Source organism: Sebastes umbrosus, chromosome 10 (genome assembly GCF_015220745.1).
Source record: "Sebastes umbrosus isolate fSebUmb1 chromosome 10, fSebUmb1.pri, whole genome shotgun sequence".
Taxonomy (NCBI): Eukaryota; Metazoa; Chordata; class Actinopteri; order Perciformes; family Sebastidae; genus Sebastes; species Sebastes umbrosus.
The window spans coordinates 34,686,482-34,706,840 of NC_051278.1; the positions used below are offsets into that span (position 1 = coordinate 34,686,482).

Sequence of the window (20,359 nt, forward strand, 5' to 3'; positions counted from 1 at the left end):
GCTAGTTCAGTGGTTCCCAAACTGGGGGGCGCGCCCCCGAGAGGGGGCGCAGTGGATCTACAGGGGGGGGCACGGCTTCATCACCAACCCGCACACACAGGCACACACAAACACACAGACACACACACACACACACCGGTAAAACAATATAAAATTAAAGCCGCAAGCGGCATTTCGCGGGTTATAGCCTTTATCGCTCAAAGCGCCCCCCTAGTGGTCGATTTGAATGAAACTTTCAGCGGATGTTTCAACTACTCTTGTGAACATATGCTGCAAGTTTGGAGATGATGGGCCAAAGGCTTGTGAAGTTAGGTCTATTGATGTGCTGAGCCCGCCCCTTAAAAATGTATTGGTCAATATCTTCACAACACAATGACATATCAACAAGCTTAATGCAACTTTTGATGAGCCTGGTCCAATAATGATTCGCAGAAAATATGCAAGCAATCAGACCTACGGTTTAGGAGGAGATGTCAAAAATGTGTTTTTCAAAAAATTCAACATGGCGGAAAATCTAGTCAATGGACTTTTGTGGTCCAAGAGACTTTTTTGTAGATCACATTCAGCAGCACATGTCTGTCAAATTTCAAATTGATGGGACTTATGGTGTGAGGGGGCTGGCCTTGAAAAATTTTATAGCGCCACCATGCGGCCAATTGTTTTCATATTTTATGTGAAGCATTATGACATCATGTACAGTTATGGTACCAAGTTCCATGTCTCTAGCTCGTTCCAGCTCACAGCAAATTGAGCAAAGGCATAATTTAGCATAAAATGCTAAATAGGCCACGCCCACATACACCGATCAATATGACACTTCAGATCTGTGTTAATACTTGCCCCCAGAGTATGTGCACCAAATTTGATAAAATTCTGTCCACCGGATCTTGCGATACAAGTTTCTGATATTTGTGGCGCCCCCTATGGGTCAAGCGGAAAATGCTTTGGTACGCCTATTCCCAAACACGTATTGAAGATATATACCAATATTTATGATGATTTGACTAATGGTCTATGAATTATGGCCAATTTCCTGCTAAGCCCCTCCAATTGAAAAGTTTGTTGGTCAACAGATTCATAACGCAATGAGGTATCAACACGCTTTATGCAACTTTAGATGACATTAGTCCAATAATGATCCACAGAAAATTTGGTAGCAATCGGACCTACGGTTTAGGAGGAGATGTCAAAAATGTGTTTTTCAAAAAATCCAATATGGCGGAAAATCTAGTTAGGCGGACTTTAGTGGTCCCAGAGGCTTTATTGTAGATCACACGGAGCTGGACATGTCTGTCAAGTTTCAAGTCAATCGGACTTACGGTGGGCGGGGCGTGGCCTTTCCAATGTCGCGTGTTTGGGCGTTAATTACAGCGCCACCATGTGGCCGATTGGGGTCATAGTTCTTGAGAAGCACATGCACATCATTTGCAGTTATTGTGCCAAGTTTCATTTTTCTCGCTCATTCCAGCTCACGGCAAATTGAGCCGCAGCATAAGACAACAAATAATAATTAAAGCTGCAAGCAGCGATGATCGGGCCCTCGCCCACGCGCGCACATCGGGGGAACGCGCACGTCGGGGCACATACATGTCTTCAGGGCAAGACTCTTATAAAACATGTCAAATTTGGGGAAGATTGGACAATGTATAGCCAATTTACAACAACTTCCTGTTTCCTGTAGGGGGCGCTATGACTATCACGCATAATACCACATATATGTCTTCAGGCCTGGTCCATTATCCAGCTTGTGAAGTTTGGAGCAGATTGGACTATGTAAAGTCAAGTAACAACAACTGTTTTTTGGCGAAGAAGCTTTTTCGCCGCCACGCCACGGCAACATGGTTCGATAACTTTTTGATCTTTTGATAAGTTTTCATCCCAAAGGTCTTAAGATGCTACTGACCAAGTTTGAGGTAGATGTGATTAATTTCTGAGGCAGAGTACATCAATGTGTAAAACATGATATTTCCTGTTACCACTAGGTGGCGCTATGACTGTGAGTCAAAATTTGCATATGGATGTTGTCAGACAGGGACCTTTATCAGGCATGAGAAATTTGGAGCATGTAGGTTAATGTACGACAAAGTTACAACAACTTCCTGTTTCTTGGCGAAAGGCGCTTTTTCGCCGCCACGCCACGGCAACATAGTTCGATAACTTTTTGATCTTTGAGTAACTTTTCATCCCAAAGGTCTTAAGATACTACTGACCAAATTTGAAGTTGATCGGATTAAATCTCTAGGAGGAGTTCGTTAAAGTACAGCGCCTGGATATGGTAAAAAAACGCCATAAAATCCAATATGGCCGACTTCCGGTTGGGTTTACGGTATACCTCCAAGAGGCTTTTATTTACGTCTCATCATGGTACATATACCTACCAAATTTCATAAATTTAGGTGAAACGTGTCGTCGGGGCTACTCAATAGGGGGCGCTAGCGAGCCAATTTGCCACACCCGAGCACGAAACCCATATCAGATATTTATTTCACGGACGTTTTATCTTGCATGAGAAATTTGGAGCAGATTGGTTACTATACGCCAAAGTTACAACAACTTCCTGTTTTTTGGCGATGAAGCTTTTTCGCCGCCACGCCACGGCAACATGGTTCGATAACTTTTTGATCTTTTGATAAGTTTTCTTCCCAAAGGTCTTAAGATACTACTGACCAAGTTTCAGGTAGATGTGATTAATTTCTGAGGCAGAGTACATCAATGTGTAAAACATGATATTTCCTGTTACCACTAGGTGGCGCTATGACTGTGAGTCAAAATTTGCATATGGATGTCGTCAGACAGGGACCTTTATCAGGCCTGAGAAATTTGGAGCATATAGGTTAATGTACGACAAAGTTACAACAACTTCCTGTTTCTTGGCGAAAGGCGCTTTTTCGCCGCCACGCCACGGCAACATAGTTCGATAACTTTTTGATCTTTGAGTAACTTTTCATCCCAAAGGTCTTAAGATACTACTGACCAAATTTGAAGTTGATCGGGTTAAATCTCTAGGAGGAGTTCGTTAAAGTACAGCGCCTGGAAATGGTAAAAAAACGCCATAAAATCCAATATGGCCGACTTCCGGTTGGGTTTACGGTATACCTCCAAGAGGGTTTTATTTACGTCTCGTCATGGTACATATACCTACCAAATTTCGTAAATTTAGGGGAAACGTGTCGTCGGGGCTACTCAATAGGGGGCGCTAGCGAGCCAATTTGCCACACCCGAGCACGAAACCCATATCAGATATTTATTTCACGTACGTTTTATCTTGCATGAGAAATTTGGAGCAGATTGGTTACTATACGCCAAAGTTACAACAACTTCCTGTTTTTTGGCGATGAAGCTTTTTCGCCGCCACGCCACGGCAACATGGTTCGATAACTTTTTGATCTTTTGATAAGTTTTCTTCCCAAAGGTCTTAAGATACTACTGACCAAGTTTCAGGTAGATGTGATTAATTTCTGAGGCAGAGTACATCAATGTGTAAAACATGATATTTCCTTTTACCACTAGGTGGCGCTATGACTGTGAGTCAAAATTTGCATATGGATGTCGTCAGACAGGGACCTTTATCAGGCATGAGAAATTTGGAGCATATAGGTTAATGTACGACAAAGTTACAACAACTTCCTGTTTCTTGGCGAAAGGCGCTTTTTCGCCGCCACGCCACGGCAACATAGTTCGATAACTTTTTGATCTTTGAGTAACTTTTCATCCCAAAGGTCTTAAGATACTACTGACCAAATTTGAAGTTGATCGGGTTAAATCTCTAGGAGGAGTTCGTTAAAGTACAGCCCCTGGATATGGTAAAAAAACGCCATAAAATCCAATATGGCCGACTTCCGGTTGGGTTTACGGTATACCTCCAAGAGGGTTTTATTTACGTCTCGTCATGGTACATATACCTACCAAATTTCGTAAATTTAGGGGAAACGTGTCGTCGGGGCTACTCAATAGGGGGCGCTACCGAGCCAATTTGCCACACCCGAGCACGAAACCCATATCAGATATTCATTTCACGCACGTCTGACACGTGTGCAAAATTTCAAAAAAAGTTCATTATCCCAAGCACCTCATTTTTACGCGCAAAGACATAATAGAATAATAATAATAAGAATTAAAGCTGCAAGCAGCGATGATCGGGCCCTCGCCCACGCGCGCACGTCGGGGGAACGCGCACGTCGGGGCACGTACATGTCTTCAGGGCAAGACTGTTATAAAACATGTCAAATTTGGGGAAGATTGGACAATGTACAGCCAATTTACAACAACTTCCTGTTTCCTGTAGGGGGCGCTATGACTATCACGCATAATACCACATATATGTCTTCAGGCCTGGTCCATTATCCAGCTTGTGAAGTTTGGAGCATATTGGACTATGTAAAGTCAAGTAACAACAGCCTCCTGTTTCTTGGCGAAAGGCGCTTTTTAGCCGCCACGCCACGGCAACATAGTTCGATAACTTTTTGATCTTTTGATAAGTTTTCATCCCAAAGGTCTTAAGATACTACTGACCATGTTTCACGTAGATGTGATTAATTTCTGAGGCAGAGTACATCAATGTGTAAAACATGATATTTCCTGTTACCACTAGGTGGCGCTATGACTGTGAGTCAAAATTTGCATATGGATGTCGTCAGACAGGGACCTTTATCAGGCATGAGAAATTTGGAGCATATAGGTTAATGTACGTCAAAGTTACAACAACTTCCTGTTTCTTGGCGAAAGGCGCTTTTTCGCCGCCACGCCACGGCAACATAGTTCGATAACTTTTTGATCTTTGAGTAACTTTTCATCCCAAAGGTCTTAAGATACTACTGACCAAATTTGAAGTTGATCGGGTTAAATCTCTAGGAGGAGTTCGTTAAAGTACAGCGCCTGGAAATGGTAAAAAAACGCCATAAAATCCAATATGGCCGACTTCCGGTTGGGTTTACGGTATACCTCCAAGAGGGTTTTATTTACGTCTCGTCATGGTACATATACCTACCAAATTTCGTAAATTTAGGGGAAACGTGTCGTCGGGGCTACTCAATAGGGGGCGCTAGCGAGCCAATTTGCCACACCCGAGCACGAAACCCATATCAGATATTTATTTCACGTACGTTTTATCTTGCATGAGAAATTTGGAGCAGATTGGTTACTATACGCCAAAGTTACAACAACTTCCTGTTTTTTGGCGATGAAGCTTTTTCGCCGCCACGCCACGGCAACATGGTTCGATAACTTTTTGATCTTTTGATAAGTTTTCTTCCCAAAGGTCTTAAGATACTACTGACCAAGTTTCAGGTAGATGTGATTAATTTCTGAGGCAGAGTACATCAATGTGTAAAACATGATATTTCCTGTTACCACTAGGTGGCGCTATGACTGTGAGTCAAAATTTGCATATGGATGTCGTCAGACAGGGACCTTTATCAGGCATGAGAAATTTGGAGCATATAGGTTAATGTACGACAAAGTTACAACAACTTCCTGTTTCTTGGCGAAAGGCGCTTTTTCGCCGCCACGCCACGGCAACATAGTTCGATAACTTTTTGATCTTTGAGTAACTTTTCATCCCAAAGGTCTTAAGATACTACTGACCAAATTTGAAGTTGATCGGGTTAAATCTCTAGGAGGAGTTCGTTAAAGTACAGCGCCTGGATATGGTAAAAAAACGCCATAAAATCCAATATGGCCGACTTCCGGTTGGGTTTACGGTATACCTCCAAGAGGGTTTTATTTACGTCTCATCATGGTACATATACCTACCAAATTTCATAAATTTAGGAGAAACGTGTCGTCGGGGCTACTCAATAGGGGGCGCTAGCGAGCCAATTTGCCACACCCGAGCACGAAACCCATATCAGATATTTATTTCACGCACGTCTGACACGTGTGCAAAATTTCAAAACGCGTTCATTATCCCAAGCACCTCGTTTTCACGCGCAAAGACAAGGAAGAATAATAATAATAATAATAATAATAATAATAATAATAATTAAAGCTGCAAGCAGCGATGATCGGGCCCTCGCCCACGCGCGCACGTCGGGGGAAGGCGCACGTCGGGGCACGTACATGTCTTCAGGGCAAGACTCTTATAAAACATGTCAAATTTGGGGAAGATTGGACAATGTACAGCCAATTTACAACAACTTCCTGTTTCCTGTAGGGGGCGCTACGACTATCACGCATAATACCACATATATGTCTTCAGGCCTGGTCCATTATCCAGCTTGTGAAGTTTGGAGCAGATTGGACTATGTAAAGTCAAGTAACAACAGCCTCCTGTTTCTTGGCGAAAGGCGCTTTTTCGCCGCCACGCCACGGCAACATAGTTCGATAACTTTTTGATCTTTTGATAAGTTTTCATCCCAAAGGTCTTAAGATACTACTGACCATGTTTCACGTAGATGTGATTAATTTCTGAGGCAGAGTACATCAATGTGTAAAACATGATATTTCCTGTTACCACTAGGTGGCGCTATGACTGTGAGTCAAAATTTGCATATGGATGTCGTCAGACAGGGACCTTTATCAGGCATGAGAAATTTGGAGCATATAGGTTAATGTACGTCAAAGTTACAACAACTTCCTGTTTCTTGGCGAAAGGCGCTTTTTCGCCGCCACGCCACGGCAACATAGTTCGATAACTTTTTGATCTTTGAGTAACTTTTCATGCCAAAGGTCTTAAGATACTACTGACCAAATTTGAAGTTGATCGGGTTAAATCTCTAGGAGGAGTTCGTTAAAGTACAGCGCCTGGAAATGGTAAAAAAAGGCCATAAAATCCAATATGGCCGACTTCCGGTTGGGTTTACGGTATACCTCCAAGAGGGTTTTATTTACGTCTCATCATGGTACATATACTTACCAAATTTCGTAAATTTAGGAGAAACGTGTCGTCGGGGCTACTCAATAGGGGGCGCTAGCGAGCCAATTTGCCACACCCGAGCACGAAACCCATATCAGATATTTATTTCACGTACGTTTTATCTTGCATGAGAAATTTGGAGCAGATTGGTTACTATACGCCAAAGTTACAACAACTTCCTGTTTTTTGGCGATGAAGCTTTTTCGCCGCCACGCCACGGCAACATGGTTCGATAACTTTTTGATCTTTTGATAAGTTTTCTTCCCAAAGGTCTTAAGATACTACTGACCAAGTTTCAGGTAGATGTGATTAATTTCTGAGGCAGAGTACATCAATGTGTAAAACATGATATTTCCTGTTACCACTAGGTGGCGCTATGACTGTGAGTCAAAATTTGCATATGGATGTCGTCAGACAGGGACCTTTATCAGGCATGAGAAATTTGGAGCATATAGGTTAATGTACGACAAAGTTACAACAACTTCCTGTTTCTTGGCGAAAGGCGCTTTTTCGCCGCCACGCCACGGCAACATAGTTCGATAACTTTTTGATCTTTTGATAACTTTTCATCCCAAAGGTCTTAAGATACTACTGACCAAGTTTCACGTAGATGTGATTAATTTCTGAGGCAGAGTACATAAATGTGTAAAACATGATATTTCCTGTTACCACTAGGTGGCGCTATGACTGTGAGTCAAAATTTGCATATGGATGTCGTCAGACAGGGACCTTTATCAGGCATGAGAAATTTGGAGCATATAGGTTAATTTACGTCAAAGTTACAACAACTTCCTGTTTCTTGGCGAAAGGCGCTTTTTCGCCGCCACGCCACGGCAACATAGTTCGATAACTTTTTGATCTTTGAGTAACTTTTCATCCCAAAGGTCTTAAGATACTACTGACCAAATTTGAAGTTGATCGGGTTAAATCTCTAGGAGGAGTTCGTTAAAGTACAGCGCCTGGAAATGGTAAAAAAACGCCATAAAATCCAATATGGCCGACTTCCGGTTGGGTTTACGGTATACCTCCAAGAGGGTTTTATTTACGTCTCGTCATGGTACATATACCTACCAAATTTCGTAAATTTAGGGGAAACGTGTCGTCGGGGCTACTCAATAGGGGGCGCTAGCGAGCCAATTTGCCACACCCGAGCACGAAACCCATATCAGATATTTATTTCACGTACGTTTTATCTTGCATGAGAAATTTGGAGCAGATTGGTTACTATACGCCAAAGTTACAACAACTTCCTGTTTTTTGGCGATGAAGCTTTTTCGCCGCCACGCCACGGCAACATGGTTCGATAACTTTTTGATCTTTTGATAAGTTTTCTTCCCAAAGGTCTTAAGATACTACTGACCAAGTTTCAGGTAGATGTGATTAATTTCTGAGGCAGAGTACATCAATGTGTAAAACATGATATTTCCTTTTACCACTAGGTGGCGCTATGACTGTGAGTCAAAATTTGCATATGGATGTCGTCAGACAGGGACCTTTATCAGGCATGAGAAATTTGGAGCATATAGGTTAATGTACGACAAAGTTACAACAACTTCCTGTTTCTTGGCGAAAGGCGCTTTTTCGCCGCCACGCCACGGCAACATAGTTCGATAACTTTTTGATCTTTGAGTAACTTTTCATCCCAAAGGTCTTAAGATACTACTGACCAAATTTGAAGTTGATCGGGTTAAATCTCTAGGAGGAGTTCGTTAAAGTACAGCGCCTGGATATGGTAAAAAAACGCCATAAAATCCAATATGGCCGACTTCCGGTTGGGTTTACGGTATACCTCCAAGAGGGTTTTATTTACGTCTCATCATGGTACATATACCTACCAAATTTCGTAAATTTAGGAGAAACGTGTCGTCGGGGCTACTCAATAGGGGGCGCTAGCGAGCCAATTTGCCACACCCGAGCACGAAACCCATATCAGATATTCATTTCACGCACGTCTGACACGTGTGCAAAATTTCAAAAAAAGTTCATTATCCCAAGCACCTCATTTTCACGCTCAAAGACATAATAGAATAATAAGAATAATTAAAGCTGCAAGCAGCGATGATCGGGCCCTCGCCCACACGCGCACGTCGGGGGAACGCGCACGTCGGGGCACGTACATGTCTTCAGGGCAAGACTCTTATAAAACATGTCAAATTTGGGGAAGATTGGACAATGTACAGCCAATTTACAACAACTTCCTGTTTCCTGTAGGGGGCGCTACGACTATCACGCATAATACCACATATATGTCTTCAGGCCTGGTCCATTATCCAGCTTGTGAAGTTTGGAGCAGATTGGACTATGTAAAGTCAAGTAACAACAGCCTCCTGTTTCTTGGCGAAAGGCGCTTTTTCGCCGCCACGCCACGGCAACATAGTTCGATAACTTTTTGATCTTTTGATAAGTTTTCATCCCAAAGGTCTTAAGATACTACTGACCATGTTTCACGTAGATGTGATTAATTTCTGAGGCAGAGTACATCAATGTGTAAAACATGATATTTCCTGTTACCACTAGGTGGCGCTATGACTGTGAGTCAAAATTTGCATATGGATGTCGTCAGACAGGGACCTTTATCAGGCATGAGAAATTTGGAGCATATAGGTTAATGTACGTCAAAGTTACAACAACTTCCTGTTTCTTGGCGAAAGGCGCTTTTTTCGCCGCCACGCCACGGCAACATAGTTCGATAACTTTTTGATCTTTGAGTAACTTTTCATGCCAAAGGTCTTAAGATACTACTGACCAAATTTGAAGTTGATCGGGTTAAATCTCTAGGAGGAGTTCGTTAAAGTACAGCGCCTGGAAATGGTAAAAAAAGGCCATAAAATCCAATATGGCCGACTTCCGGTTGGGTTTACGGTATACCTCCAAGAGGGTTTTATTTACGTCTCATCATGGTACATATACTTACCAAATTTCGTAAATTTAGGAGAAACGTGTCGTCGGGGCTACTCAATAGGGGGCGCTAGCGAGCCAATTTGCCACACCCGAGCACGAAACCCATATCAGATATTTATTTCACGTACGTTTTATCTTGCATGAGAAATTTGGAGCAGATTGGTTACTATACGCCAAAGTTACAACAACTTCCTGTTTTTTGGCGATGAAGCTTTTTCGCCGCCACGCCACGGCAACATGGTTCGATAACTTTTTGATCTTTTGATAAGTTTTCTTCCCAAAGGTCTTAAGATACTACTGACCAAGTTTCAGGTAGATGTGATTAATTTCTGAGGCAGAGTACATCAATGTGTAAAACATGATATTTCCTGTTACCACTAGGTGGCGCTATGACTGTGAGTCAAAATTTGCATATGGATGTCGTCAGACAGGGACCTTTATCAGGCATGAGAAATTTGGAGCATATAGGTTAATGTACGACAAAGTTACAACAACTTCCTGTTTCTTGGCGAAAGGCGCTTTTTCGCCGCCACGCCACGGCAACATAGTTCGATAACTTTTTGATCTTTGAGTAACTTTTCATCCCAAAGGTCTTAAGATACTACTGACCAAATTTGAAGTTGATCGGGTTAAATCTCTAGGAGGAGTTCGTTAAAGTACAGCGCCTGGATATGGTAAAAAAACGCCATAAAATCCAATATGGCCGACTTCCGGTTGGGTTTACGGTATACCTCCAAGAGGGTTTTATTTACGTCTCGTCATGGTACATATACCTACCAAATTTCGTAAATTTAGGAGAAACGTGTCGTCGGGGCTACTCAATAGGGGGCGCTAGCGAGCCAATTTGCCACACCCGAGCACGAAACCCATATCAGATATTCATTTCACGCACGTCTGACACGTGTGCAAAATTTCAAAAAAAGTTCATTATCCCAAGCACCTCGTTTTCACGCTCAAAGACATAATAGAATAATAATAATAAGAATAATAATAATTAAAGCTGCAAGCAGCGATGATCGGGCCCTCGCCCACGCGCGCACGTCGGGGGAATGCGCACGTCGGGGCACGTACATGTCTTCAGGGCAAGACTCTTATAAAACATGTCAAATTTGGGGAAGATTGGACAATGTACAGCCAATTTACAACAACTTCCTGTTTCCTGTAGGGGGCGCTATGACTATCACGCATAATACCACATATATGTCTTCAGGCCTGGTCCATTATCCAGCTTGTGAAGTTTGGAGCAGATTGGACTATGTAAAGTCAAGTAACAACAGCCTCCTGTTTCTTGGCGAAAGGCGCTTTTTCGCCGCCACGCCACGGCAACATAGTTCGATAACTTTTTGATCTTTTGATAAGTTTTCATCCCAAAGGTCTTAAGATACTACTGACCATGTTTCACGTAGATGTGATTAATTTCTGAGGCAGAGTACATCAATGTGTAAAACATGATATTTCCTGTTACCACTAGGTGGCGCTATGACTGTGAGTCAAAATTTGCATATGGATGTCGTCAGACAGGGACCTTTATCAGGCATGAGAAATTTGGAGCATATAGGTTAATGTACGTCAAAGTTACAACAACTTCCTGTTTCTTGGCGAAAGGCGCTTTTTCGCCGCCACGCCACGGCAACATAGTTCGATAACTTTTTGATCTTTGAGTAACTTTTCATCCCAAAGGTCTTAAGATACTACTGACCAAATTTGAAGTTGATCGGGTTAAATCTCTAGGAGGAGTTCGTTAAAGTACAGCGCCTGGAAATGGTAAAAAAACGCCATAAAATCCAATATGGCCGACTTCCGGTTGGGTTTACGGTATACCTCCAAGAGGGTTTTATTTACGTCTCGTCATGGTACATATACCTACCAAATTTCGTAAATTTAGGGGAAACGTGTCGTCGGGGCTACTCAATAGGGGGCGCTAGCGAGCCAATTTGCCACACCCGAGCACGAAACCCATATCAGATATTTATTTCACGTACGTTTTATCTTGCATGAGAAATTTGGAGCAGATTGGTTACTATACGCCAAAGTTACAACAACTTCCTGTTTTTTGGCGATGAAGCTTTTTCGCCGCCACGCCACGGCAACATGGTTCGATAACTTTTTGATCTTTTGATAAGTTTTCTTCCCAAAGGTCTTAAGATACTACTGACCAAGTTTCAGGTAGATGTGATTAATTTCTGAGGCAGAGTACATCAATGTGTAAAACATGATATTTCCTGTTACCACTAGGTGGCGCTATGACTGCGAGCCAAAATTTGCATATGGATGGTGTCAGAGAGGGACTTTTATCAGGCATGAGAAATTTGGAGCATATAGGTTAATGTACGACAAAGTTACAACAACTTCCTGTTTCTTGGCGAAAGGCGCTTTTTTCGCCGCCACGCCACGGCAACATAGTTCGATAACTTTTTGATCTTTGAGTAACTTTTCATCCCAAAGGTCTTAAGATACTACTGACCAAATTTGAAGTTGATCGGGTTAAATCTCTAGGAGGAGTTCGTTAAAGTACAGCGCCTGGATATGGAGAAAAACGCCATAAAATCCAATATGGCCGACTTCCGGTTGGGTTTACGGTATACCTCCAAGAGGGTTTTATTTACGTCTCATCATGGTACATATACCTACCAAATTTCGTAAATTTAGGAGAAACGTGTCGTCGGGGCTACTCAATAGGGGGCGCTAGCGAGCCAATTTGCCACACCCGAGCACGAAACCCATATCAGATATTCATTTCACGCACGTCTGACACGTGTGCAAAATTTCAAAAAAAGTTCATTATCCCAAGCACCTCGTTTTCACGCTCAAAGACATAATAGAATAATAATAATAAGAATAATAATAATCATTTGAAATACAATAGGTCCTCGGACCGACTTTGTCGGTGCTCGGGCCCTAATAAGAATAATAATCATTTGAATTACAATAGGTCCTCGGACCGACTTTGTCGGTGCTCGGGCCCTAATAATAATCCTTTGAAATACAATAGGTCCTCGGACCGACTTTGTCGGTGCTCGGGCCCTAATAATCATTTGAAATACAATAGGTCCTCGGACCGACTTTGCCGGTGCTCGGGCCCTAATAATAAGAATAATAATCATTTGAAATACAATAGGTCCTCGGACCGACTTTGTCGGTGCTCGGGCCCTAATAAGAATAATAATCATTTGAATTACAATAGGTCCTCGGACCGACTTTGTCGGTGCTCGGGCCCTAATAATCATTTGAAATACAATAGGTCCTCGGACCGACTTTGTCGGTGCTCGGGCCCTAATAATAATAATAATAATAATCATTTGAAATACAATAGGTCCTCGGACCGACTTTGTCGGTGCTCGGGCCCTAATAATAATCATTTGAAATACAATAGGTCCTCGGACCGACTTTGTCGGTGCTCGGGCCCTAATAATCATTTGAAATACAATAGGTCCTCGGACCGACTTTGTCGGTGCTCGGGCCCTAATAATAATAAGAATAATAATAATCATTTGAAATACAATAGGTCCTCGGACCGACTTTGTTGGTGCTCGGGCCCTAATAAGAATAATAACAAATCGGAGCAAACTTAGAAGGGTTATGCCCCTTCGGGGCTATAACCCTAATAAGAATAATAACAAACCGGAGCAAACTTAGAAGGGTTATGCCCCTTCGGGGCTATAACCCTAATAAAATTATAACAAATACAATTGCAAACAAGTTGTAAAGATAGGGCACTATACCACATGGTTGCACCTAACAGTGTGGACACACATACAGTCAGGAGCGCGTGGCGGCTGCATGGCGTGTTGTTTTTTATTTCGGCGTCCCTGTTAACAGGTTAGAGCAGCCACACTGCCCACATGAGACGCGCGTGAGACGAAGACGGGCGTCTCTTTTATAGAATAGAGGTCTCGCCTATTTTTGACGCGAGCCACGCGCGTCTCAGCTGCGTCTCACAGCAGCAACAGACAGTGAAGGTGATCTATTGACAGTATATTAACATCATACCAGCAAGACTTTACTACAGTTTCGAGGTCTATCTGTAGAATATGTTACGGAGATGAAAAAAAGTAAAGACTTATTTTTAAATCAACACTTCCTGCTTTCATTTCAAAATAAAAGCCCTCAAGCGTATTTCTATGGACAGAATTCCTTCATTTGTTAACACAAGGCTTTTATTCTGAAATATGAGCAGTCAGTGGTGAGGTACCTGCAGTAACTTTGAGAGCTCCATGAATTGATAAAGTGCGGGGTTTAAATCAACACTTCATGCTTTCATTTCAAAATAAAAGCCCTCAATCGTTTTTCTGTGGACAGAATTCCTTCATTTGTTAACAATGTTCCTATATCATCGAAGGGGGGCTTGACAGAAAAGGTTTGGGAACCACTGGGCTAGTTCATGATGATGATGTTGGGTCCTAATGGTAGACATTCATCCAACTTTTTTTGGCATAGTTATCTATTATTTAATGCTTAATTAGATAGCGATAGTGGAGATATGACAGGAAACGAGGGAGAAACAGAGATGCATTGAAGTTCCCTGGTGGAATTCGAATCAGGGACGTTGCTGTTTATTGGTGGCGTGACATCTTTACCTTTAAGTCACGAGGACAAGGTCTGAAATTAACACCAGCCACCTGCAAAATAAACTAGATAATTATACTATTACCACTATAGATGGTGATAGCAAAGTACAATACTGTGTACAGTACCATCTCACCCCATGAAAATAGGGCTCCCCCAGAAGCTATGGTGTAATTCCTACACTGTAATTTACCATGCATACAATGTTTTTTATGTAAAATATATCGAACATTGAACGACATCAGATCTAAAATATTGTTCCTTTATTTAGCGCAGAGATTTCAAAAGTGGCAGATAAAAGAATACTTACATGCCACAGTGGCAGGCAGTGGAAAGCCTTCATTTCAGACCCTGACGGTTATTGCATTGGATGGTGTTTTTTGCTGTTTGGAGACTTGACTGGTTACATCAGAATGGGATTCTTCATCATGATCCTGACAGGAACACACGATGACTGTATGCTCTTAGTTGTTATTGGGAGTTTTAATGACTGCATTCAAGCCTCAAACATGATGCTTAGAGAACAACAGTGACAATGCAGAGAGGAAGAGTCATGGAGACCAGCAGTCAAGTTCCTCCTACATCTGTGTTACTCACATAAGACCAGGATGTTGTGATGTCATACTGCACCACACACGCACGCACGCATGCACGCAAACACACACACACACACACACACACACACACACACACACACACACACGCAAACACACACACACAGTAAACCCCCTCTCACAAAGCTTGGAAAGGCCTTTTAAATTCTGCCTATGAATAATAGAACTTCCTTTTTAAAGTGCTATAATCCCTTGTCAGACAAAGGCTTAATGGTCAACACAGACCAGTTAGAAAGGGAGTACCTTCTGACAAGGGGAAGTATTTAAGTGTTGCTGCACCAACATTACCTCTAATCTAACAGACTGGCTGGCATCATGTGGTTGCTGTTGATACTGAATGCTGTGACAGAACCGGTTTTGTTGTAAGAAGGTGAAGAGGTGTTGTATGTTTCACAGCCTATCCTTCTTTTACACAATGTTTTCAAGATGAAATGCTGTAAAACCTCTAACCGTGGATTAGATTTCAGTGATGGTCTATGACAGATATTGTGTACAGTAGTCTCTCATTGAGCCTAAAGTCATTCGTTGTGGTTCTCGTGCTGAAAAGGTCTGACATTCATCACTGTAGACATCTCCCTTATACTTCTTTGACCTACATTATGACCATTTCTTCAGTAGACCTAAATAGGGCCACAGAATAACACCCGACAGCCAATGAGTTGCTTTGTTTGTTGGTTGCCATGGTTTTGTTTACTTGTTGCTGTGATGGACCCGACGAGGGACAAAAAGGGCTTTAAGTCAGTCTGTGCTGATGTCGTCTGGTCACATGATTGCAGTTTCTTCTCTCAGGCAGAGGAGGAGTGTGTTTATTGTGTCTGGTTGCATGCACATGCACAAATATTGTCACTCTGCATACAAATGTAAATGTGTGTGTCTACTGTGAGTATGTGTCGGAAGGAGACCAGGTCAGAGCCGGGGGGTATGGTTCCCACAGTGGTCTGTTTGTTCATGTTTCTGTGTCTTGGCTGCTTTTCCTGGTCCTGTCCAAGCTCAGAAACACGCTGAGTTTATACATGAAACACTTTGACAATCCTATTTAGAGCTGCTTTTCCTCAATAAGTGTTTACCCAATTCCTTTGCCAAAAATGTATTTTGTACTGCTTCCATTCATCTGCCTCTAAAAGTTCTGTATTAGCTTTAAATATAGGTGTCATGTACCTGTTTTTGTTTTTCAGCACAGTCAGGGATATTTAAAAAAATGATTAGGGCTGTCAAAGTTAACGTAACAATAACGCTATAACACAAATTCATTTTAACACCACTAAATTCTTTAACGGGTTAACACCTTTCAGAGGTTGGGGCTCAGTTTTAAAGCTACAGTGAAGATACTGGCATCATATGAAACTAAAGAACCTGATGAATCCATCATTGTACAGTTATGGTTACAGACTTACAGACTCCCTATACTATTTTGAGTGTAATTCATTTGCCAAAAAAGAGTCAAAAGGCACAATAAACAAAGTTAACGATAAATTTGACTGATTTTATTATTTTTATTTTTATTTTTATTTTTATTTTTATTTTTACTCCAGACCAACTTTTCAAGTGGACTCGAGTACGGATCGACAAATTGCGCCCAAGTATGGTACGGAGTGTTCACACTAATCAATCGAACTGGACTTTGGGGACAAGTGTACTCGGATCCGGGCCCGGGTCCCTGATGTGAAAGCACCCTTACTCAGTGAGATGAAAGGCAGGAATGCATATTTTGTTCCAGACTGATTAATAGTCGGTCGACTAACACACGTTCCTGCAGGACTCATTCATTGAATACATCATTTGTTTATTGTACAATTGAATACTGAAGGTTGATTTTTTTCTTTTTATTCATCTTGTTTGGAAATGTTTTTTTATTTATTTTTTTTCAAAAAGGCTGTCAATCGATTAACGTTTTTATTCGTGATTAATCACATGATTGTCTTTGGTTAATTGTGATTAATCGCAAATTTATCAAATTTTTTATCTGTTGAAAATTTACTTTAAATGGAAATTTGTCAAGTATTTAATCATCAACGTGGAAGTGGGCAAATATGCTGCTTTATGCAAATGTATGTATATATTTATTATTGTAAATCAATTAACAACACATAACAATGACAGATATTGTCCAGAAACCCTCACAGGTACTGCATTTAGCATAAAACAATATGCTCCAATCATAACATGGCAAGCTGTCAGTGTGTCAGTGTGCTGACTTGACTATGACTTGCCCCAAAGCATGTGGAGCGTTAGTTAGCCTCCTTTGTGACAAGCTAGTATGACATGGTTGGTAGGTACGAATGGATTCCTGAGGGTTTCTATCACTTTAGCTTTAAAACTAATTGATCCCTATAACCTAAAAATCACAAGTTGCGTTAAAGAAATTTGTAGCATTAAAACAAATTTGTGTTATCATCGCATGAACTTTAACAGCTCTACTTACAACCACACTGAATGTGCATATTTAGTTTGGTTTTGTAATTTCAACCAGTCCGCTGTATTGTAATCCTCAGTGAACTAACACACGTTCCTGCAGGACTCATTCATTGAATTCATCCTTTGTTTACTGTACAATTGAATACTGAAGGTGAGGGTTGATTCTTTGTTTCATTCATCATGTTTGATCATTTATTTTTTTATATTTTTATTTCTGTACTGAGGAGTACAGGTACATCCCCCTGTTCCTTGACAAGCTATTGTAGTTAAGAAACAGTTCAAATATTACACAGGAAATGTTTGGTAATGTTTAACCCAACATGTGTTTCTATATACAGCACATGTGAATGGGAGTGGTTTGTGTAGACAAAAGTCAGCCACTTCCAGGTGATAGTGATATATTTGCTTATAACAGTATTTATTATTGCTACTTCATATTTGAAATGCTTTTTGCTGGTTCTCAGAAAGACAAGGTTCTGTTTTTAGAATAGGGTCCAGATGTAGGGTGACTGAAATATTAAGATGAGGGTACCAGTTAGACATGTAGTAAACTGGAAAAGGTTGCCTTTGTTTCTTTGCTTTTCAAATACAGCAGTGCATAAAAGTGTTTGTGTCTGTGCTTGCGCAGATGCAGCGCATGTTAAACCATTAGCATAAGCAGCAGAGCCAGCTGCATCCATAATATGAGCCCAGAGGTAATCCGCCACGCTACAATTGACAGGTGTTTGTGATTTGGGGAAGGGGAGTTGCAGGGGGGACGGGGAGGGGCTGCAGGAGGTGGAGGGGGTTAACTGATGAAACCAAAATAGAAATGGGTAAAGGAACATCCTGCCTGCATGTCGACTCCAACTTCCCAAACATTAGATGTGGGAGGAAGGAGATAAATGAAAGAAAGTAAGAAGAAAAGAAGAATGCCTTTTCCTTATTGAGATGCACCCTGAATCTCCAGAGAGCTGTAATCAAATAGGCCATCAAATGTTCAGTGGAGCGCTTTCTCACACACACACACACACACACACACACACACACACACACACACACTCACACAGAACAGCATCTCAGGAATGCAGTCATTTTACTTCAAAGCAGTGCGACACATTTTCCCTCTCTGGTAGGAGCCCGGAGAATTTGTGCATGCACGATAAGGGGTTTGAGTCCCAGGGGCAAATTTGCATATGTTTACCCCTGAAGTAGTCCCAACAAATCAACATGTGAGTTGCGGAGTCCTAATATGCCTAATGGGATGTTGTGTATGCTATGATTTAATGCTAACAGTAGTTTTTGAATTAAGAAGCCTTTAACTTGGACTCTCAATTGATTCAAATATTTAATCTAAGGCTGTCAAAGTTAAGGCGTTAATAAAGCGTTAACACAAAATCGTTTTAACGTCACTCATTTCTTTAACACATTAACGCAATCAATCTGTCGGAGGTTGTAGCGGCTCAGTTTTAAAGTTAGAGTGAAGATCCTGGTGTAGGGGATTTACAAATGGGAACAGGTTTGGTTATTAGCTAATTATTAAATAATATTCATAGAATTATTATTATTAGTAAGAATTATCAATAAACATTAATAATGAACGGGGCACCACCCTGGAATCAGGGACCAATAACCAAAACGTTAATCCAGTCTCATAAGGGGATTGTTCACTCCAAATGCCAGTATTTAATCACTACTTTACATTTAGGAGATGAACGGTGAAGGGTGAATCCGAGCACTAACTCTCACAACCAGCTGTTACTACAATATAAATGCACAATAAACACAGACAACTGCTATTTAAAATAAGACCATTTATTTAAATATAGTGATCTCAATCAACAATAAACAACACTCTAACAACATCAATCTAAATCAATAGTTATTAAACAGTAGTAATTAAAGATTAACAACACTTTTAATAAACAAATGGATATTCTACAATGCAGCTCTAAGCACTAAACTAGAATTAAACAAAACACAAAAGCAAGAGAAGGTGTGTGTGTGTGTGTGTGTGTGTCTAGGTGTGAAATGGGAGTGTCTATGTGTGTGTGTGGTATGGGAGGAGCAAAGGACGCCCTAAGTGGACGTCACCACGTAAATGGTTACGTCACGTAAGGGGGGGGGGGGGGTTGCTCGAACGTTACAGACCACGCACAAACGGGAGGTGAATCCCACGTGTCGATAAAGTAATGGATGTGTAAGCCTATGTGAGGAGGAGTGTCTGTGTGTGTGTGGTGTGGGAGGAGCAAAGGACGCCCGCGGTGGACGTCACCACGTAAGTGGTTACGTCACGTGAGGGAGGAGTTGCTCTGGTGGCGGAAGCGCCACGAAAGTTACCGACAACGCACGAACGGGAACGTAAAGTCCCCACGTGGTCGGTAAATAGGAATGTTGTGTGTAGTAGGAGTGGAGAAAAAGAAAGGCGGGGAGCACACAGTGATCACAGTCAAAACAGTAAACACCGCAGCAGCAGGAATCCTAACTGCCGCGCGAGAGATGTAATAGCTGGATTATTATTACTCAGGAGCTCGGCAGGCAAACTCACGTTTGTCAGCCGTGCACTGGTCTTTTGCTAATAAACTACAGCTACAGATCTTCCCGTTTTGGCAGAAGCTAACACAAGGAGCACACAGTGATCAAACAGTCAGCAACAGTAAACAAAGCATAACAAACAAGCAAAGCAAAGCAAAGCAAGTAAAGTAAACAAAGCAAACAAACGGACTCGGCGGTCCGTACGTTCAGTATAAATCAACAATAGTTATTAACTTATTGGAATACACAATTTCACTAGTCTCTGCCCAGACACAAGCCTCTTACTTGAATCGCTTCTTCGGAGCGATAGTGGAGTATATCGTCGTTAATTGGTCCGGCGGCGTCGCGCAGGCCCGGACAATAACGGGCCGTTATGATGCTCGTCAGCTGATGAACGGCAGGCTGGACCTCCGTGTGGCAGCGGAGGGGAAAGCAGCCAGAAATGAAGGAAAAGGCGGTGCGCTCGTTTCCTTTTGTGAAGAACGGGGTCCTTGTC

At 41.8% G+C, this 20,359-nt stretch overlaps 1 protein-coding gene across 12 annotated transcripts in view; it reads left to right on the forward strand.

The window, feature by feature from the left end:
- Positions 1-20,359, forward strand: part of LOC119495206 (girdin-like) — a 169,996-nt gene that overhangs the window by 98,754 nt on the left and 50,883 nt on the right. The gene's annotated exons all lie outside the window — the stretch shown is intronic.